Source organism: Epargyreus clarus, unplaced genomic scaffold (assembly GCF_041222505.1).
Source record: "Epargyreus clarus isolate Ecla_fem2 unplaced genomic scaffold, WU_Ecla_fem_2.2 ptg000019l, whole genome shotgun sequence".
Classification (NCBI taxonomy): Eukaryota; Metazoa; Arthropoda; class Insecta; order Lepidoptera; family Hesperiidae; genus Epargyreus; species Epargyreus clarus.
Window position 1 is genome coordinate 1438417 of NW_027332227.1, and position 14989 is coordinate 1453405.

At 34.4% G+C, this 14989-nt stretch overlaps 1 protein-coding gene across 1 annotated transcript in view; it reads right to left on the bottom strand.

The window, feature by feature from the left end:
• Ance-3 (angiotensin-converting enzyme Ance-3) overlaps positions 1 to 14989 on the bottom strand; it is a 198458-nt gene that overhangs the window by 49924 nt on the left and 133545 nt on the right. The window lies entirely within an intron of this gene.

Genomic DNA, 14989 nt, shown 5'->3' on the forward strand with positions numbered 1-14989 from the left:
ATCTTTAACCAACCCCAAATAAGATTACTACCTGATGATATACCTACTACTCCCTCCCGAGGACTAAATTAGAACGTCCCTGATAAGTATTAAGTATGCCTCCCTTACCACACCTTTCAAAACAGAACACAACAGCGCACCGTGCTTAGGCACAAATAGGTGTTTAGTGCCACAGGAGTAGAGCTACGAAGGGTTCTACCACCATAACTCTTCCATTTTTTTTTTTTTTTTATAATATAGGAGTAGCAGATGAGCATGCAGTCCACCTGATGGTAAGTGGCTACTGCCGCCCATGGACATCTGTAATCAACCCCAGATAGGATTAGATATTCCTACCTAAGGTCGGCCACAGATGCGCTGCTACCCCTGAGGACTAAGCTGGAACGCCTCGGAAAAGTCTGTCTCCCTTATAATACAGGTAGTTGTAGATGCTACGCTATAAAAACATCTATTGTCTAAAATAAACGACCGGAGATAATTCAATTTTTTCAATCAACTGCGAATCGTTATCAAAATTAGAAGTCTATATTCGTGCGGTTTTTTAATTCTTTTTGTGGCAGATTAGAAAGGTTCAGATTCGATTCCGATTGTGTTCAAGTTCAAGTAGAATGAGCGCGGCCTTGCCGCTTGTTTTTATTGCTGAGTGTTAGGACTTGTAACACCGCAAGCGAGTAGAGTGAAGCGAGTAAAAAGAAAATAGAAAAAAAATCGAATTTGAATAAGAATCATAAGAAATCATAAGAAAACGTAGGGTGACAAATACTAGGAGAAAAATAAAAATTCTTACTTAAAATAATAGTTAAAATAAAAAGTGACTGTAACAAAGTATAACATAAAACAATAATTTTCAGTGACTTTATTGCAACGTTATCGTTTTGAATATACGAGTATCTTTGATGTTACATTTAAATACGAGTGCAAGTGGCAACTGTGTAGGAGGAAGATTTTTTTATTATATCAAAGTTTAATAGTATGTATCAAAGTTATGATAAAAGCTTATATTAGTGGAAACATTGGATACAGAGGCGAACATTTGTTAGTATGCAACCAATTAATGCTATTTATTTTAAGATATTATCGCTAACCTCTTAGTGGTGGAACAAGTCAATGTCAACAGTGTCTGTGCTTTATCACGAAAAGTAATTCGAACAAAAATTATTGTGGTTGAATAATTTGTTTAATTGAAAGGAAATAAGTACAAATAAAGTAGGAAATCATTATAATATTGAATAACTTAAAATTATCTGTAAGTATAAAGGCTGCTTAACAGTGTATAAGTTATTCAGTATGTTCAAATAATAATACTTACAATAAGCTTACAATCAAATAATAACATATAAATAGAACTTTAAAACTGTATTAAAAAGGTTATTGTAATATATTTTTATATTCTAATCTATTATTTTAATATATTTTTAATAGATTTATTTATTTAATCTATTAATCTAAATCAATAATAGTTAATAAATAGTACCTATTTATTACGTTGATATTGATTTATAAAATATTGTTACAAAGATATATATATATATATATTGTTACGAAGCGATAGAAATTTATCAATTACAAATATATTTTACATTTTTAACAGGCTGAAATGGATAATTAATTGAGGCTACTAGAACCAGAGTGGCCTAACTGCATTTTAATGATTTTTGAACTGTCTGTATTTTCCTATTTAAAAACGTTTTGTATAGTCCGCGTAAAACTGCTAGTCCGCTCTGAATATAGAAATAAATCGCGTCACCATAGTAAATTGTATGACTACACCTCCTCGCAACAACTTCAGAGCAACTACACTTTTATTTATCTCCATATTGTAAATCAGTTTTGTAGTTAGACTACTCTGGTTCTAACAGCCTCAATTTGTGTAACGATAATTTTTAAATATATATTTTTTAAACAATCTGTTCGTTTTATTGATAACTAATAACTAATATTTTCCATTTTAAATTAGAAAGTAAAGTGCGCCAGTGTAGGTGCAGCTTTAAACGTCAAGTTATTACGTACATGCATATTTTTTTACAATATTATAAATTAGCAAAACTTGTAGACCTGGCTGACCTTGGGTTCATTTACGCACTAACATTTTAACACTGTTGTGTATTTATAACTATTTTCTGTGCCGTGGTCCAGAATACGTCCAGTTTTACTGTTAGATATTATATAATTTTGTATACACTCTGTATACAAAATTATATTATATTATACAGAGTGTATATTTTTTTAAAATTATCGGTTATCTGTAAGATATTATTAAATTAAAACACATATTTGCACTTCGGTAACAACCAAGTATAGATGTCCGCTATTTTATAAAATAAAAAAAATCGGTAACTTGTCAATAAAATAATCGTAGCATACATTGTTAAAGGCACCGATAACCAGATGAAGGTATTATAGAAGTAGGCGAGCATGCAGTTCACCTGATGTCTAAGGGCAACTGACACTGATAGATACGGGTCATAGATGCGCTTATTCGGACTAACCTGGAACTTCTTACAATTATGTCCTAGTAACACATCTTTCAAATCAAAACACGACCCTTAAAACTGTTGTTATTAAACGTCCGATCCGATCCGGTAGTAGTTTAAGAAAAATATTGTACCTGACAATTCGTAAGTGCCGTCGTTGGCCTGTACAAAATAAATATATTTCATTTCATTTCATTTCATTTCATTTCAGGTGCTTGGCAGGAATTTGAACCTCGTACTAGCAGCCCGAGTGGCCGAATTACAAACCACTAGGCTTTCAAGTTTCGGCCATGTCTTAACTAATTCCCACTGCAGTCACCGACACCGACACAGCCCGAAATACGATACTGACGGTTCAAGGGAACACGATGGCCATTTGATATACGACTTTAACCGCTTACTTGTTTTAACACGAAAATAATTAGGTTTAAGATCACCGATAATGTCGGTGTAAGTAACTATTACAATTGTGATTAAAATCAAGTTCATGCTATACATTTCGTATGTTACCTCGTTAAGGAAATATACCTGAGTATGATAAATTTAAAAAAGAAATGATTTTTATGCCCATTGTATGAGTTTTTACGTTTTTACAAAAGTGATTGTTTTTGTATTTGTTTACGTATTTGCTCATACATTTACAATCAGCGCCCCTAGCGGACTGTATCAGAACTGATTGGAAATGTATGGGAAATGCGTAAACAAATACAAAAACAGTCATTTTGTCATTTTTGTCAAAACGTAAAAACTCATACTAAGGATACTGGTTGACTATCGAAAAGCACAGTTCCTGCGTAAGCCGCGTAGCTGAAGCAACATCCTATCCGCTTAATTGTGCTTGAAACGGTCAAATACTTTTAGATTGTAAATCGGTTCAACCTCGCGCACCGCTTAACTTTTTTATAGTATTGAAACAGCTAACAAACAAGTAGTCCACTTGATGGTAAGAGGCTACAGTCGCCCTTAGAGATTTTTAATCAACTCCAAATAAAATTAGATTCTTAACTGAAATTGGCCATAGATGTTGCTACACCTAATTTGTATCGCCTCGGATAATAACTTCTTTACTACATACTTCAAAGCGAAACTTCACCACGGAACTTAACACTGTTAATTAGGCAGAAATAGAAATAACGATGGTGCCTCTGGAGTTCAATCACAAAGGGTTCTATCTTCAAATCTACCTCGCACATCTAGTGAGATCAAATTATGTGAGAATAGTTAGTGAACTATAGTCACATAATTTGTAACAAGTTTGAAAATCCACAGTAACAGAGCCAAAGTAACATTACCATATAATTGCTCAAACGGATGGTAATAACTGGCAGGCATTATGTAAGTGGACTAGGTCATATGGCAGGGGTCAAGGTTCTCATACATTCTTTGCATATACATACATTATGTAAGTGCATATGTATTTAGTGTTTTTGACCATTATTACGCGTTACTAATTAAATGTTTATAGAGATATGAATCGTGTTCGTATGATCAATCCGTATATCATAATATCTATGTGTCTGTCTGATTTATTAGGCTGGAAATACACTTCCAAGAGGTATATTTCGGAAACAGTGTTCTGGCTTTAATAGGAAATAAAGAAGGTTAGATAAGGTTGTTGCCAGCCCAAAACTGTCCCACTACTGGGAATGGGTCAAGGGAATCTCAGAAGGAGAGGGATTAACGTCATAGTTCATGACGTTGGCTAATTGCAAATTGGCACAAACACACGAAAAGTTAACATTCGAAAAACTTGAGTAACGGAATACCAAGCGTTTAGGTTTCCTTACGACGTTTTTGCTTTACTGCAATAGCAAGTGATATTTTATTTCTAATACGCGCATAATTTTGAAAAGTCTGAGGTGCCTGGGATTTGAATCTCGGACCACCCGATTGAGAGGCCAAGTTTAAACCACTAGCACTGCATACGCATATTCTCACTGCGTACTCTACATTTATGTTATTAGTCCGTAGCTGACGTGACATCAACCATCTCACCATACAACTAGTTTATGTGACTACTTTTAACACGAAATGACGTAAACAGACCTTTTTCTTGAGGTCATTTACGGAAATCGAGGTTGTAAAACACGTTTAAAGACATTTTGCTACATTTAGCTCATTATCTCGTGTCATACAGTTTTCATTCACAGTCCACACGTTTTTGTAAGATTTAGGAGGTAGGCCAGGGTTTCCCAATTCTATAACGGAGGCTTTGGTTATGACATGGGGGTGTCTTACGTCAAAAACAACAAGCCTCAAGGTGGCGCGCGCGGTGTTCCTGTCCGCATCTCAAAGATGAGCGGATGGAGTAGCTCCAGCTCCATCCCGAACCGAGATGGGCCCGGACGTGGATAAACACCGTCAGGGCCGCGGACGAGTGCTATTAGATTACCCGCAATCCCAACAAAGGACGTCCAGAGGATCACCTTAGGGCTTTAGCTGGTAGGAGTCCGGCATATCCTCTCCGCTGCTCTCGCGGCTAAGAGGAGACCATGGAGGGTTTCTTAACCAATAAAAAAGGGTTTAACAAATTACCACCGACGATTGATACCAGCGTCCCGGCATTATCTACAAAGGAACACTGATAGACATCGTAAACCTATGAGAACACAATTAGGTTTGTAAAAGAAGCCTAGATTTATATTAATTCATATAAAAATGAGGGATTAGGTCTAAAGTAATTAGATAGTAAGTTTGCTGAAATACAATTATACCTTAAACAATATAACAATAACTAATTTATAAATCTTACAAATGCATACCTGTATACATAGAGAACAATTTTATTGTAATAGCTGTATTTACTATATTCATGCAAATACCTCATTTGATTGGATTTGAACTATTGTATGTACGTAAATATGTGGGTAATAAGTAATGCATAAATAACTTATTAGCATGTTATTGATGTACGGTTGAATAAATATCAAGTACATCCATAGTTGATTTGATGTTTTTTTAGGGTTCCGTACCGAAAGGGTAAAAACAGATTCCTAATTACTAATAATTACTAAACGTTTGTCCGTTTGTCCGTCTGTTTGTCTGTCACAAGGTTCTATCTCTGGCATAGTAATTTATAAATTCTCGAAGTTTTCACTGATAATTTACAATGATAGCTTCTAAAACAGAAAATTCTAAAAATAAACAAATCTTCAGATTAAATGGGGGGTTGCCATAGAGGAAACCGCTAGTTTTCAGCGTTTTTCGCTTTATATATTGAACCGTAATAGATAAACAGTTCAATTTATATATGGCTGCTATAATAACAAATACTAAAAATAAAAAAGACAAATAAAAATTTGGTGGTACGGAACCCTCGGTGTGCCATTTCGACTCGCACTTGGCGAATTTTTTGTAATATTCTTTTTAAAACGATTTAACATTTAACACTCGTAGGTATATAAATCTTTTTCAAGCAACAATTTCTTAACACAAAGAGAGAAATACTTTATTCTGGTCTATAAAATTTCGTTGTTAAATTATAACATAATATTTGTTGAAATAATTGTTCTTATAAAACGTGTTCTGGTTGCTAATAAGTAATAATGAACGGTTACTTTTAAAACAGAGCAAGGATACAAACATAATTATGAATGTCTTGCATTTGTTATACATTTCCTTCTTAGTGATTGCAGTGAATAAAATATTTGAGGCGTAACTTAAACATATATTTCTTTAACTTCATGAAAATATTACAGATGATTCGAAGTAGATTAATGAATTTGAAGTGTTGTCCGTTGTTCTATCTAAGGGCTTTTAGTTACGGTTAATATAACGCTTATGAAGATTTTTAATATAATACGTAGCAATGAGGTACATATTACTGTATGCTCTGGTCAAAAGTCAGGACAGACAGGAATAAACGCAAATTACAATGGAATCTATCAGTTTTGATATACGATTTAATTTTTAATTTAAAACTTACAAAAAAAAAAACAAAATTACATACCTACAAGTGTATTTAAATTCATTAATATTGAGGACAATATTTGCCCCAGTAGTCGCAGTAGTCAAAATTCTAGAAATGTGGTAAACTAAAAATCGACCTAATGTTTCGTGTATGTGTATGTGTGCGCATGTGGGAATTTACGTGTGTGCGTGTATGTTAGCATGTGTTTGTGACTAAGTATTTGTAAGTTTATCTTATATATAAAATTGTCGTGTCACAATGTTACTTACCGTACTCCTCCGAAACGGCTTTACCAATTTTCACCAAATTCTATATGCATATTCAGTAAATCTGAGAATCGGCTACTATCTATATTTCATACCCCTAAGTGATAAGGGTTGTTCACCCTTAAATTTTTTTTATTTATATGGCAACACAACGTTTACCGGGTCAGCTAGTAAAATATAAATATTAATTCCATCCAACACTATTCATTGTATTGCATTGTAATTAGTGGTACAGAGTAATATGATTAGGTCGCGGTGAATGCTCTCTACGTCTTGCGGTGGCTCCGATTCTAACTACTGCATGTGGTTAACCGCTCATCAAATATGCTTAGCTTATTATGTAACTTATAGAGCGATACCTCGGTGGTATGAAATTCGGTCGCTGTTTGAAAAGTCTGGGGTTTCCATCTTAAGTATATTTTACATCATATATTTAAGGCTCCGTATGTAAAAAAACAAAAAACGGAACCCTTGTAGCGTCACTCGTGTGTCTGTCTGTCTGCTACAGCAAATTTGATCCGAAAATACTGGATCAAATAAATTTAAATTTCGTACATATGCTTTTCCGTGACCCCAAGACGAAGGTATAATGTATATAACTGAATTTTGAAATGAAAAAACAAGTAACAGTAAAATTAATATTACTATTAATTTTACTGTTACTTGTTTTCGATCAATAGATGCTATTATATTACGAAAATTATAGGAAAATATTCTGTCTGTCAAAATTTTATTACATATGTAAACGAAATTGCTCTAAATTCCGAAAAAATATTAAGAATATTAAGTAAATACACACATTATACATAAATTTACTTGCTTAAATTGTAGTAAAAACCAGGAACTCACAATTAACCAGTTTTAACTTGAGCACATTAGGTTTACAAAAGCATTTCTTTTTTTGTAAGTACAACAGCCACAGATTATGGGAAACGAGTAGATAGAGAAATGAAAATGTATTTATTTAAGTAAAAAACGAATATTGCTTTTGTAATGGTATTTTGCATGCTTATAAAAGATAAAATTTTAAATTTGAAATTGATTGCTAAATAAGCTAAAAGATCATAGATTAGTAAAGATACTTCGCCGCCTTGAAATTGAATGAAGCCACAAACGGCTTATTTTAGTAAGTTCTTTTTTTGAATTCTTGACAAATAAAAACATTTTTAGAGAAAATTTACGGATAAATAACTAATACTGCATAATTCACGTAATAAATAAATAATTATTTCAAATATTTTAGGGACATTTTAGCACGGAGACGTGGCAAAACTTTTTTACGCAACTATTTCAATTCTCAAAACTGGGTACATTTTCTTGTTAGGAGTGAGTAATCTTTACTAATCTATGTATAAGATAAATATAGTATGCATACCTTTGGATGACTATGTATTATTAGTGACGCCATCGTCAGTCCAATAGGAGCCGCAATATCGCGGTTTTTTTTTTTGTACCCTCATAATATGGGTATCGAATGAAATGGTATTCTCAAAAGAATATTAAGCAAAATCAAGGCATTAAAAAGTTCGTTTTTGAAAACATTTTTTCATTATAAGTAAATTTATTCCTTACTTAAGTTTTACGTTTCTTACGCACCTTCTACCATTTACATAATCTGTGTTATCAAAAAATTCCGACATGCATTTCAGTAGTTCAACCAAATTATATAAGAGATCAATTTAAGGGTCCGAGTTCAAGGTTGGGAGAACCGGTCGGACGCGGGTTCGATCTCGATTGAGGCCTTTCCAATGTAATTATCGCTAATTACATCGTATTGCGATTTCAAACAGGTACATTGATCCCATAACACATATAAGATGACGAAATTGTAACGCGCCAATGAATTCGTTAAATGTAAACACAATTTATTACTATTTGGAATTCAACACAATATCATGCTCTGTATAGCAACACAATTTAAGTATCGAACAACCAGTGCGTGGTCATTTATTGGGTGCGTGACCATCTTCAGAACCACTACCTCTACATGCTTTGAAACCTTGGGATTTTAAAGAGGATAATTGGTAATTGGTTTGTTAATTTACAATTTACAATAGTTAGAAACTCGGTCTCTTATTCGGGAGGTCCAAGGTTCAAGTCCCAAGCCACCGCTGAGTTTTTTAAATTATGTGCATATCAAGAAAATATCAATTATCACTTTTTAAATGGTAAAGAAAAACATCGTGAAGAAACTTATATGCTTGAGTTTTTTTACAGTTCTAAAGAATGTACGAAGTCTACCAATCCGTAATTGGTAATCTTTTTTAATAATATAGGAGTAGCAGACGAGCATGCAGTCCACCTGATGGTAAGTGGCTACTGCCGCCCATGGACATCTGTAATCAACCCCAGATAGGATTAGATATTCCTGGCTAGATTAGCTGGAACGCCTCGGAAAAGTCTGTCTCCCTTACCACACCCTTCAAAACGTAATACAGTAGCGCCTAACACTGCCGTTATTAGGTAGAAATAGGTGTGGCGGTGGTGCCGCCGGAGTCAACCGAACCACAAAGGGTTCTACCACCTTAATATGTATGGTACACTATAGCCTACACCCTCCTCACTCAAAGACAAGACGTATAATATCCATAAAGAAATAATCGACGGGAGACTCGAATACCTCCATATTATTTGCTTTTACATTTTATTTTTGACACGCCAATGACACAAGGGCATTGTAACAGGTAACAGGTACTTCCGTACTGGTATTTTCTCCATGTGAATCCTATTATTATCTGGATATTAGCATAAGAGCTATAGAGATGACCTTTTCGACCAAAGGAAGTTTATGGCTGAATTAACCTATAGCTTCGATTTGAAAGCGTTGAAAATCTATGACGTAATGTGATTGAACCTATAGCATATAATTCTGAAGTACACTTTATCTAAATGAGCTATTAAGGATAGTCTAATATACGTTTGAACTGTCGACTCTATGATTCATTAACACCGATGTGAAGAGCGTCTCAGATTCGATCTCCGGCTGAGTAATCTATTAATGACTACCATCATTCATACAATAACACGAGTGTTACGTGTCGTATAAGGCTTTTTCCCTTTGAGGGCTCTGGGTGTGAATATAAATGTATCACAATCCTCGAGAATAGCAACGCATCTATGTACTTCCAACCTCAGATAGGATCTTATCGCGGTAGATTAAAGATCTAGGAACGTACGTTACCATTTACCATAAGGCGCACAAAATAACCATTTCGTACTTGTACAATTTAAAAATATAGTGAATACAACCTTTTCATTATCGAATACAACAAAAAAGCTTACTTAACATTTGCACCTGCGCGGCAAGATATTTTCCATTTCCTTCCTGTTCCAAGAGATATATTACAAGGGATGAGTCAATCCCTTGAATTATTTCACCGATAAGTCCTCGCCCTATCTTGACATTTGAGTTGAAGTGAATGACCTCAAGGTATAAGTCTGTTTTATGTATAGTAGAGGTCAAAAGGCAGCCGCTAGCGGAAAACCAGATTCTTGAAGGTAGGGGTCGACCCTGGCATGTCTCGACGTAAAACTAGTAATATTTATACAAATAAATATAAGGAGATATATAAATAACACTATCTATATATTACGTAGCTGCCACGAAAAGAGACAACTGCATACGCCAAAACTATACATTACAAGCATACATTTATAATCGACCAAAGAGTTCTAGATTTTTAGCTTTAAGTTATGTGTTGCGAAGATCGAATCTAGAAGCCTCTATGACTGATCACAAGTGCTTTAACCCCTTTTCGAGTTTCAAGGGTGGACTCCACTTGGCTCAACTCGGAAGCATCATCGCTATACTTATAGGAAGCATGGGTTAAGGGAGAGATACTAATACGAAGCGTTACTTTGTCCTTAGGAATAGGAACGCATCTGTCGACAACCTAAAGTAGTACACCAGAGCTGCGTAGATCTTATGCACCTTATCATCAACATCATCTTCTTATCATAGCAGTTGCCATCTTATCATCAGGTTTAACTGGACTCGTGGCGATCCTCCACAGCTTCTTCCTGAGGAATTCCCGGACCGCTATGACATGAGGCTCTTCAAAAAGGTGCAAAAAAAGCTCTCCTTCAAAGCCTGTGAAGCATTGGCGACTCCTCTGGTGTTGCAAATTTCCATACGCAACGTTGACGAGTTTCCTTCAGGCAAGTCTGTTTTATCATTTGGTTCAACTATAAAGATAAGGCGTACTGGATACTAGTGTGCTACTCCTATATAAAAAGTTATAAATACATTTTACAATCACCACATGACACGACCACCCACTTCCCAACTACTGTTACCTTTTAAAAATCTGTACACGCCTTACTGACATTTAGCTTAAGGACATGAACTCCACAGTTCACAAATTTGAGCAGGAAATACGCTATTTTCAGTGATTGGGTGCCATTCGAAATTCTTTAGTCCTTGTAGGTGTCAGCCCACGCGGAAACTTAATTGCAGAAATTCAAAATTTGATTCATAAAAAAAATATGCTTACGTAATGTAGGTTTATGTTTATTTAATATTGACTTATTCTATTATGTTTCTCTGTGGTCCCGTATATCGTTTTCCTATTATTTTCTCAGGGCACGAGTTAGAAGGGTTTAGACCAAGTAAATATTAGTAGAATTTATATGAAACTATGAGAGTTTTTAAGGAACTCTCATAATTATAAAACCTAATAATATATTCGATTTCTCAGAATGTTTTTCCTTACGAGACACAATGAAGATAAGTTTTCATCGTAAGAAAAAATATTAAAATAAATCTATCTTCACTATATTTTACTTACGAATGTATCGATAGTGTGTATGTTAGTACTGACATCTAATCTTTATATATATATTTCTTATGTGCGCGTGTATGTCACTGAACTCCTCCTAAACGACTGGACTGATTTTGATGAAATTTGTTGTGTGTGTTCAAGGGAACTTGAGAATGGTTTAGATTCACAATTTAGTCCGTGGGAAAGGGCTTTTTTAATTAATTTTTAATTCGTAAGAAGTTGTTGATTTTGCAATGTTTCACATTGGATTCGACAGACTTCGCTACCATCGCAGTTTCAAATATTCTATCTATTTTTCAAACCCGTAAGTGATACGGGTTGTTTAACCTTAACATTTTTTTTATTTACATGGCAACACAACGTTTGCCGGGTCAGCTAGTGTTATATATGTTATGTTATCAAGATTTGTATTCTCCCACGCACGGCTGTTACAATTATACATTAGAGGCACGCTAGAGGGCGCTATTGTTGCATCTTGCATTCTAAAACCAGCCTGGAGCCAGCATCGTCTATACAATATAATGTAGCCCTAAGGTCTTAACAATATAAATTTTATCACGCGATTTATTTACCTCTACCAATTATTTCCTTCTTTAAAATAAATGTTGAATCGTATTTTTGCTGAAAGGTTTGGTAGGGAAGACATTAATTCGAAGAGTTCCAACTTAGTGCTCAGGGGTAGTAACATATATTACGTGATCGACCTCAAATAGGGCTTTAATACTATCTGGACCTGATTACAGATATCCATGCGCGGTAGTAGCCACTTAACAGTAGACTGCATAGTAAACTTTTAGTTCAATTTCATAAAAAAAGTTTTACATAAGTAGAACTTTGGAAAGAAAAACATTATATGATACATGCATAAATTTCATACATATCGTTAGAGTCGATTTCGCATAAAGTTATTTAAGAACTGCTAATTTAAAGTTATGATATAAATGTGCACAAAACTGTGAATAGACGCCTATTTTAGTTTACGATAGTTTAGTAATCTCACATATGATCGCTAAGTCGCGATATTTGGTGTCAATTGAGTTATTCAATATTGAATTAAGTAGAACGAAACTGCGACACTACACCGACTCCGGCGCATACTAAATGTCGACTTTATTCGTTTTCTCATGTTTCAATTTATGATATTTACTAGCTGACCCGGCAAACGTGTTTCCATATAAATAAAAAAAATGTTATGGGTGAACAACCCTTATCACTTACGGGTTTGAAAATAGATAGAATATTTGAAACTGTGATGGTAGCGAAGTCTGTCGAATCCAATGTGAAACATTCCAAAATCAACAACTACTTACGAATTAAAAATTAATTAAAAAACCTTTTCCCACGGACTAAATTGTGAATCTAAACCATTCTCAAGTTCCCTTGAACACACACAACAAATTTCATCAAAATCGGTCCAGTCGTTTAGGACGAGTTCAGTGACATACACACGCACATAAGAAATATATATATAAAGATTACTGTGGAGTCGTCAATCTATGTTCTCTAGTCATTGATATTTTACGAGTACGTAAATAATTACGGACGTATTAAAATTGAGGCAATTAGCTGTCAGGAGTAACAACGCATCGGTCTGCAGGTAGAGCCTCTTCTATGTGGAGTTGGTCATAGATGTCCATAGGCAGCAGTCACTATTTATCATCAGATGGCCTGCCAGTTCATTGCCTAACCCAATCTTATGTTCTCTAGTCATTGATATTTTACGATAAATAATTGCGGCCGAATTAATATTGAGGCAAATAGCTGTCAGGAGTAACAACGCATCGGTCTGTAGGTAGAGCCTCTTCTATGTGAAGTTGATCATAGATGTCCATGGGCGGCAGTGACTATTTATCATCAGATTGCCTGCCAGCTCATTGCCTAACCCAATCTTAACTTATAGTAACTTAAAAAAATGTAACTATAAAGAAAACAAAATATTCTATAGTTAGACTGCGGCATCATTATATTTCTGCAATATAGCATCTTTATTCTATTTTTGGCGTTTTGTGACGTAATAAGGAAGATATAGAAATAAATAACAGTTTCTACACTCATAACCTCACTCACACCTATGATGTGATTGTAAAAGATGACTACACACATTCCTAGATTCTGTATATTTTCGATGTATGTCCAGAGATTGAGCTCGAAGAACTTCGGAGTTCAATTAGCTCATTTTATATTTATTCTTAATATTCCTGGATAGCATTGAAGCCACTGGTTTCAGATCGGAAATCTTTCCCATTTAGAGGTGGTTATGTACAAGTATATTTATGTTCCCATAAGTGCAGCATAGTGAATTATGCTCCAGGACTTTAACAGGCATGTGGAATCGGTTCATCACCAGCACCAACATTTCTTATACATATTTCATACCGTAAAGATATACGTGAATCTAGTAGAAAAAACTTTATTCAATTATTATATTTATACCTGAGTATAATTAAACTGTATTTATGTCGATAATTATGTAATATTTTTTATTTCAGTCGGTTGATGTTTAATAATTTGGAAAACTTTCTCTTTTTGTGAAATATTATGAAATGACATAATTTAATAGCTTTACTTGAAAAAAATAATGACTTGTGTAGCTAATTCATACCTACCAGGAAATTATTTATATAAAACAAAATATCCAACTGTTTTAAAATATAGTCTATATCTCTTCCACAAGTTAGACTAATTCAACGACATTAAATATTCCCATATGTTAAAATCCGTAGTGCGTCTTAAGAAATGTGACATTATCCTCGCCAGTTGGGTAACAATATAATGTAACCAATTGATCAAAGATGACCGCAGGGACTACGGGGTTCATTAACCCTACCCAAACCAAAAAGGATAAGTACAATCAAAGTATAAGAATACATTATTTGTTAGGGTAATTGTCCTCCCATTATTGTACTACTGTTGGGCACGGGTCTCCCAGAATGCAAATAACTAGGGCTTAGGTCACAGTCCACCACATTGGCTAAGTGCGAATTGCTACACTTCACACACCTTTGAGAACTGTTTTTAGAGAACTCTTAGGCATGTAGATTTTCTCACAATGTTTCCTTTACCGTTAAGGTGTGTGATAATTAATTTCTAATTGGCACAAAACATCGAAATTAGAATTCCTAGGTTTTGATCCTAGTTCTTCACTATCAGAGAGCTAAATACGCCACCCTATCACTGGTCTCATTTAATAAATGAATGCCCGTTTTTGTTTCGCTTATTAATATTGCGAAAAATCGATCTTTGGTGAGCAAGCCACTGACAGATTAATTATTAATAATGGTGCCCAACTAGGTGGTAGGTTATGCAGATGGTTTCTAAATTTATAATGACAGAAATGAGCACAAACTGTGACCTTGACATTTACCGATAGTAAACATAAAAAATACGCAACTACGCACATAAACAACAACCGATAAATATTAAGAGCGATACTAGTTCAATATTTAAATTTATAGATTTCTCAATATATTTTGACAGGTTAAAGAGTACTTGATATCTGCTATTATGAAACTTACTTTATGTAAGATTATTGCGTTCAACTAAGTTTCAAGTTCAAAG